This window comes from Geotrypetes seraphini, chromosome 1 (assembly GCF_902459505.1).
Source record: "Geotrypetes seraphini chromosome 1, aGeoSer1.1, whole genome shotgun sequence".
Classification (NCBI taxonomy): Eukaryota; Metazoa; Chordata; class Amphibia; order Gymnophiona; family Dermophiidae; genus Geotrypetes; species Geotrypetes seraphini.
Window position 1 is genome coordinate 347,566,278 of NC_047084.1, and position 8,652 is coordinate 347,574,929.

An 8,652-nucleotide genomic window follows, 5' to 3' on the forward strand; every position below is an offset into this window, starting at 1 on the left:
AGGTCCAAAACTAAAACTGATTGTAATTCTACAGAAGTAGTGTATGCCATAATATGTCCGTGCGATTTAATATACATAGGATGGACAAGTAGGTCTGTTAAGATACGCCTCACAGAACATAAGTGAATGGGCACCTACAGGCCCCCTTGGTACAGCACCAGATGATCTACGCTGACGTATCATTGATAAGATTATAGTGAGGGACGGTGGGAATATTGATAAGATTCTAAATGAGAGAGAACAGAGGTATATTTTCCAACTTGATACGGTGGAATCGAATGGGTTGAATGGGGAACTTGAATGGGCGTCTCTGATTGGTTGACTAAGGCCCAATAGGATACAGGGGGAGGTATTTGTTAGCAGTAGATATTTAAATACTGAACCAGCATGTCGCCGCCATCTTATTCACATAACTTACACTGAGTTGGATGACAGGGAAGGCTGCGGTAAGAGTTTATTTGAGTCTATGGATGAGTTAGGTATGATAGAGGGGTATTGTTGTATAAGTTTTTAACATGCTCCTTCTATTTTTAGGGAGACCCTTGATAAAGCACGTGAGTGCGAAACATGTCGGGTCGTCTCTTCTGAGTCATGTCAGCTTCAAAGATAAGTGGCTTTAATTATTAAATCAGGCTAATACAGTTTTAAGTATAAAAGTGTATTAAAAATAATAAAAAATGAAAGCACAAAAGTTATATTCGTAGGTCGGTGATGAGTACCACGTAATTCTTCCCATTATCAAGTTACATATAGCGGTGAAGTGGTGGGGCTGAGGCCTTCATGAATATTAAAGTGTTTATTACCTCTTCGGGATTTGGTTTTGAACATTGATGAGAGATCATGTTTCTATGGGCATGTGGGGTCTCTCAGAGAGAGAAAGAGATAATGGTTACTGTGGATGGTCAGACTAGATGGGCCATTTGGCCCTTTATCTGCCATCATGTTTTTTTATGTTTAATGTAACCTCTTTTAGACTACTGCCTAATTAAATGTGGCTACTGAAATTCCAATGTTTATTTTATTGTTTGTTTGTGTATAGAAATGGGGTGGAGGGAAAAATGCTCTTGCCTATAACACTAAAGACATAATTTACAACAGGCTTGTCCAAGTTCAGTCCTTGAGGGCTGCAACAGGCCAGGTTTTCAGTATATCTTTCATGAATATGCATGAGAAAATTTTGCATGCCCACTTCATCCATTGTATGCAAACCTCTTCATGCATATTAGAGGTATCCTGAAAATGTAGTCTGCTTGCAACCCTTGAGGACTGAACTTGGACAAGCCTGATTTACAATTTCTCCACCATGCTACTAAACAGGTAGAGAAAAGCATCCACAGCATGGCTCAAACAATTCTTTCCAACTCCTCTGCATATACATGTACTGTAGGTATAAGAAGAGTATGTGTGGGGTAGGGAAGATTTGGATTTTGGGGATAGCACTCATGGGGCAGTCTGCAAAGGGGTAGATTTTGGAATGAAAACAATTTACAGTGCTATTGGATATTTATGCAGCATAGTTTTTGGTATAGTAAAACAAAAAATTGAAAGAAAAACTGGCAGCTTCAGGACATCTTCCTGAAGTTTGTAATTTCTTGAGTAGATGTGAAGCACATTTACAATTCTGTCTTAGGTTTTAACTAACTCTTAGGCCCAGATTCACTAAAGATAGCGATTCAATCGCTGTTGACCGATTCCTGGCCAATTTTAAAACAACAATTGATTCACTATCTTTTTTGCATGCAAACTCCCGACTCAATCGCTCTGCTGGAGGGTTGTTTTTTTTTTAATGGCACAGATATTTTGCATGTATTACACACGCAAAATATCTTGCCAATTAAAAAAAAGCTTCTCGCCCCAATCAGGGACTTCCTTAGGCTCCTCCCTAAGGAAGTCCCCGATGAGATGTCTTAGGCCCCTCTCAAGGGCAGTCAGGTTTGACAATAGTAAAAACCCAATGCAATATAGCCAAGCAATTGTTAGTGAATCAATCGCTTGGCTATTTTGCATGGGGTTTTACTCATTTGATAGGTGGATCGGATCAGGTAGGACATTGATCGGGCAGCAGTTTAGTGAATCGGGTCGGGGAACGATCATAAAACCAGTAAAACTGGTTTTGTGATCGTCATTACAGGATCGGTAGGTTTAGTGAATCTAGCAGCCCTTAGGGTGTGATTCTAATGGTGTTTTCTCATTTTTGTGAGCGGGATGAAGTTAAGGAATTTTTATTTAAGTGCGTCCAGGAGATTTTCTCATTTTTAGGCTTATATGAATATATATATATATTAGGAGGCTGTATTGTATTTGTGGGTGTTAAAATGATGGCTGGTTAGTTTTATATCATTTTGTAATGCTTTTGCTTTGTATATGTTTTATGCACTGGAAATTTAAGTAAAACTTTAAATTTTTTCACAATAAGCCAAGGAGACAAAAAATTCTTTATTTTTAGACAGGACTTTATTTAATCTCCACATGCTGATTTGCTCTGGTCTCTCCCTATATTTGTCTTGATTTAACATAGAATATTTAGCTGGCCACAAAGTAAAAAATATCAGAATGTATACTGGATTACAATAAAGGGCACTACTTCTGCACCTTTTCTATACAAGCTGCCTATCACAAAAATAAAACCCCACAAACTGACTTATATGGAAGACTGAGACAGGGACATAACAGGAGTTGGTTATTTCAAGCCCACCCATTTGTCAACTTTTTTAAGGGGGAAGGGCAAGGGAAAGGAAGGAAAACACACACACACAACTGTTGTCTTTCCTTCTGCAACAAGGATTTAGCTGTCAAATATGGAGTATCAATAAGCTTGCTCTCTCTACAGACCAAATCTTTTTTTTTTTTGTTCCTCAGAACCTACTACTACTCATCAACCAGATGAAAAGCAAAAATACAAAGGAAAAAAAAAGTTATTAATCCTAAGTAAATATTTTCATAACTATCAGACTCAGGTAACATAAAATAAATTAATAAAAAAAGTCTCCAGTATTGTAGCTATGAAGAACTACCTACCTTAATATAAGCACCATCTATTTTAGGACCTTAAACAGCGTCAGGGCCCTTTAATGGCTTATCTATAAGAAGCAAAACCCCTTTAAAGAAAACTAGAGAGCAGGGAAGCAAGAAGTCAATCTAAAACCAAAGGTTCTTTGTCCTTCTGTTGCCCCCTCAACACCTCACAAGCATCTGTATTCTAATCTAAACTAATGTTCCCCAACCTTTTTGCACTCAACTTTAAATACCGTACCTGAGATGATGGGGATTCCAGGTCCCTCCAGCTGAAGAAAATGTTTCCAATGGTGCCAAGGACACTACTCTCCACCTTTGCAGCCTGTGGCAACTCCCTGAACCGCCAACACAAGAATGCGCTCAAAACTGAGCATGCACAGGAGTCAGTGTTGGCAGCACAGAGAGATGGCACAGACTTTTGAGGTGCAGAGCAGCATTTTCAGTGCTATCAGGGGGAAGTCTTCAGCTAGCAGGGCTTGGGTTCACTGACAGCTACCACTATAATCAGCTTGTTTCACACCAACCAACAAAACTTTTGTGGATCGCTACCAGTCTAGGGATAGGCAGTCAGGAAAATACTGTTCTAAACTGTTCTTCTAAGTCACTTAGCATGTCTACAAGTCATCCAGATATGTACCGGTAATCTTTCTATTTACTCATATTTCTATCTCTGCATGCTTCACTTGCCTAACCTGTTGTTGTTGAGAGGGGGGATTTCTTACCAATGATATATACAGTGGTACCTCGGAATCCAAACGCCCAGAACTCGAACGACTTGGAATCCAAACTTTTTTTTGTAGTAAATTTTGTCTTGGAATTCGAACTCTGCTTTGGAATCCGAACGCCTGCACATTGTATTTGTATTTGTGCCCCAGAATCTGAATGCTGCTTTGGAATATTTGTTAATATTTTACCTTAAAATCCAGTGTATTTCCTGTTAAAATTTGAGTTCATGGGACCCAGGAACGGATTAATCCAGTTTCTAATATTTTCAATGGGAAAAATTGTCTTGGAACTCGAACAAGGTTCTGGAACGGATTAAGTTTGGATTCCAAGGTATCACTGTACATGTTTTCTAATAAGATAAGTTGTTCGAGAGAAAAATAATTCTCTTTCATCTCACTTTGGGGCCCTTTTACTAAGCTGAAATATCATACCGCAGTGTGCACAGAAAAAGGACCATTTAAATTAAATGATTAATTTATGGAGCATGTATGGTTGGGCAGATTAGATGGACCATTTGGGTCTTTATCTGCCGTCATTTACTATGTTACAGTAATTTTAGGATCAGCATGTGCTATCATCAACGCAGGTCTGGGGATGGAGAGTGGGTGTGCTCTGTGCTAATCATTAGCGCAACTACATTGCCACACACTAACTGATTAGCTCTTACTACAAAATAGATTGGTGGTAGGGGCTCAAACATTAATGTTAAAATTAGCACTTGGCCATTAATACAGAAGATAGAATAACTGGCCATTTTACCCCTATGGTAAAAATGGCCTTAATGCACGGGAATGACCCATGTAACGACAAACTAAGGCCACTTTTTATCAGTTTGGTAAAAGTATGCCTTTAGGAGAGAAAAAAAATAATGATAAAACCAAATAAATAAATAAAACATAGAGCCCACCCTTTCTTCCCCTGAGTTCATATGCCTGCACCCCTAAACCCTACAGGAAAACCATCTAGGATAGAAATCATTATTTTCAGAAGTTTATAAACACAATCAGAAAAGAGAAATAGCAAAAGAACTCAAACTTTAAGAGCTTTTCTAGGCAATCCCTGTAACATCCTTTGAAAACAGATGACTAGTGGCATTTATTTACAGCATCCTAAATGTAGAGGGTCTTACAAAAAAAAAAAAAAAAAGTTGCAACAGCAGTGTCACAGAGCCAGATGGTTGCAAACAAGTTTTATTTCCTGAAGAAAGGCGCCAGCAACAGTTGGCATACTGAGGAAGCTCATCCAAAAACACCTCAATGCACAAGGTCCTTTTTAAGCTACACAAACTTTTTTTTTTTTTTTTTAAATGTCAAAAAACACAAGTCAACATTAAGTAACTGCACTAGTTTTCTTAAACCCTCTATCGATCAATAAACTGAGCAGCGGGGTCCAAGTACCAGGACTAAAGAAACAAAGCGACGGATGCGAGAAATATAAATCAGCCCGAGGAAGAGGTAAACAAAACACCTCCAGGACAAGATCTCGCCAAATCTAAAGTTAGCCGAGTGTTACGCCACCCAAGAAGCGAGACCGAAATCAAGAGATACCAAATCGCACGGCATTCGCCTACCCTCGCACCCCTCTCCACACTCATTCTGGAACTGAGCACCCCGTCTCCTCCCTCCCCCATGGTCTGCCATCTCTCCCCTCCGTCTTCGGCTCCCCAAGGTCCAGCACGTCTCCCCCCCCCACCCCGATCATCGGCACCCCTCCCTCAAGCTCCCCCTCCACTTCGCCTACCTTCAAACTCATACCTGAGGTCGCCCGCCACAGACCCCGCCGATTTCCTCCTCCGGCGCCCCGCCCCCTCTGACGCAACTTCTCTCCCTCGACCGCGTTCCGCCCTGCCGGAAACCGGAAGCTGCGGTGGAGGGGGGAGGGGCGGGCCGCTGGAAAAGGGGAAAAGGTTGCCTCGGAGGAGGGTGAGAGAAGTCGGCGGTGGAAAGCTGCGGGATACGGACCTGGAGATCGAGGGAGAGATACTGAGCTGGGGGGCTGGGAGTTTGGCTTTGAGGGAGCGCGATTCCCGATGGGGATGGTGTGTGAGCTATTGTCTGCCTGCTTCTTCCGGTTTGCCTCTTACATTGATACTTCGGGCCGGCGTCGACCTCATTGTGTTCCTAGAGGAAAAGCGCGAAGCCTGTTCTAGAAATTCTTAAAGAGAGATTTCCCTTGTCCTGAACCGCAATTTGCCGTAGGCCTTGTGTGTGCCAGAAGACTCCTGCATTGCACTCAAGTTTACAGATGCCCTGACTTGCACTGTATGTTCTCGCACATACTGCCTTCGAATATGTAAAAGCAAGACTTTTTTTTCTATACTCTGTAGCTTTATTTTACCGTTGTTGCAATTTAGAAAAAGGATTTACCCTAACCACTTTGAATATAATTTATTAAAGCATTTTCTGTGTCTGAGTCATGTTCCTACATATGGGAATAGCTTTTTCTAGTTCAACGAGAACGTCAGTCTTGAACCACTAGGTTTATGCACCTTCACCCGTGTAGAGACCCTCATTTGCCCTTTTCTGCTCTGCCTCCCTGGGTTGTCCTGTACTCCTCAGTTATTTTCTCTACATGCAAGATGAAAGGAGTCTCCTGCTTGTTTGATTTTTTTGTCATCTGGTCCAGAGGCATTTTTGATCTTGTAGAGGCTCCTGGTCTCAGGACATCTTTGGCTGCTGGAGGTTAGAAGTCTGTAGTCAAGGGGCTGCCTTCATTTCAGAACACCCACTTGGCCAGCCTGCAGTAATAGTTTGGGAGCATGGGGACCGGTCCACTTGGAAGCTATGCTCGCCCTAGTTTCTGTTTGCAGTGGGCCATACGCAGGCTAAACAGCTCTGTGATGGTTCTCCAGGATTAGGGCTCACTGTGTTTTCTCCCCCCAGTGTGTGTGTGCTCATTGAGGGGTTGAGGTCTTGGTCCTGCTGGAAGAAGCAAGCAGTTCAGTTTCTAGGCTTGCCCGAAGCAGAGGTTCTCCCCTTCAGCCTATGCAGCTTGCTCCCAGCACAAACAAAGCATGCATCTCCCAGCACAAACAGAGCCAGGGTTCTCCCAATCCTAAAATCACTAGTTGTTGACACACACACACCCCTGTGTAGCTCCCACAGGCCATTTTTAGCACCAAAATTGTTGCCACCACAGCCGTTTGGATTTCCTGATTTATTTGAGTTTTTTTAATTTTAAATAAAGCTATCTGCCTCCTAATACCTCATTTTTGCTCAAAATCAGGTTAGATGGATGCCTCAGGCAAGGATACTCTGGATTCATGCCATATTTGTGGTGGATGGCTGACCAAAGACTGTCCATGTTCCACATGAGGGCGAGGGGGGGCAGGAGCCCCTAATCTCTCTGATGGTTTGAGTTTCTAGATAGTTCAAGTTTCAGGTCAGAAATCCTGGTCTAATCTAATCTAGGATTTGTGGTTAAAGACAATTTACAATTACATATGAGCACAATCAAACATGGAGAGAGTACAGAAGAAGACACGGCTGAAGATTGGAGTGATAGGCTGTGCCAGGGAAATGCCAGGAGGACACAGGGGCCCTCAAGGCATACTGGTCAGGGTTCTGCTCCAGAACTTATTGGTATGATTTATGAAGCGTACTTGAATTTCAGCAGCCAGAATTTTGGCAACTGTAGCGCCAGGGTTTTCTCCCACTCAGAGTACCTGTGCCCTGTAGCAAAACCATGCTCCAGTGACAGGATCACTGATGAAGATTGGGAGGAAGAGAATTTGGTTTCTATGCCGTTACTGTACCAGTGGGGATCCTCATTAGCATGTGATATGGCTTCCCACTTGAAGATTCCAGAGGTTGACCAGATAACGGCCCTGGATCTGGGAGAGGATCTGGCAATGTATAAATTTTTAAGCCCTTGGCGCTATTAGAGATAATCACTGAGTCTCTCAGAATTAAAGATTGAACAGCCCCAATTTTCTATAACTCAGTGCTTTCCCTCACACCTGGACATTACTAAGATGCTAACGGACTATAGGAGTACTCCAGAGGGACCTTCCGGGTAGTAATAACTGTGTCAAAGCTGTATCCCATGGAAACTGAATTCCAACAACTTTTCATCTCACCTAAAGTGGATTCCCTGGTTGCGCAAGTTAACAAGCGTTCCTCCTTCCCCAGTGAAGGGAGAGTCTTGTTAAAGGACACGCAGGATCGTAGGCTGGACTTTGTCCATAGGAGGTAATTTAAAGTTGCAGTGTTGATTAAAGGCAGCGGCATCCTACTCAAAGTTATGGCGGAGTCCGGCAGGGGAGAATGACACTGACACTCAATTCCTGTTAGAGTGTATAATGTGGCAGATGCACTGTATGATCTGTTCTCAGCAAGGTCTCTACATATGCTATCAATGCTGTAGAATTAGACAGTGGGCAGGAGATTCTGCCTCTAAAACAACTCTGAGCAAATTGCCTTTCAAGGGTCAATTGCTGTTTGATAAAGTGCCTGACAATCTAATGACTAGTGTACTGGATTGCAAATGGGTAATTCCATGTCAACTGGTCCAATTCAAGGAGGGTCCCCACTTGACATCTTCCGTGGATACAAAAATGTGGCCAAATAAAGGGCTCCTAACTCGACCTATTTAAGAACATACCCGAAAACAGAGGTCATTATTAGAGGTCCATTTCTGATATGGTGGAGTGAGGAGCTCTGGACCACTTGGCAAGTCTCTACTAAATAGCAAACCTAGGTGGTCTGCTCAAGATGATTTTTGTGACTCAGCGTTTGTCAGTACTTAGTGGGATCCTTCCAAAGCTTGAGGAAGAGATTTGGAGGACATAAGCGTCTGCAATCTTCGGAAGCCTGTGTTTCTGGGGCCCCAAAAAGCAGTTTTGACAACCAAAATGGCAGTTGTAACCTCCAGGATAAGAAGGAGGTTAATGGTTTATTGGGAGGAATGGGC

At 42.5% G+C, this 8,652-nt stretch overlaps 1 protein-coding gene across 4 annotated transcripts in view; it reads right to left on the bottom strand.

Annotated features, from left to right (window-relative positions):
* CNOT6L (CCR4-NOT transcription complex subunit 6 like) overlaps window positions 1-5,573 on the bottom strand; it is a 188,195-nt gene extending 182,622 nt beyond the window's left edge. Inside the window, exon 1 of one of the 4 annotated variants that reach the window (XM_033963350.1) lies at window positions 5,496-5,573. The gene's annotated coding sequence lies outside the window, so the exon portion shown is untranslated. Of the gene's footprint in view, window positions 1-5,481 lie in introns of all 4 variants that reach the window. The other 3 variants (XM_033963321.1, XM_033963340.1, XM_033963330.1) reach the window with 3 other exon arrangements.
* Window positions 5,574-8,652: the final 3,079 nt, after the last annotated feature.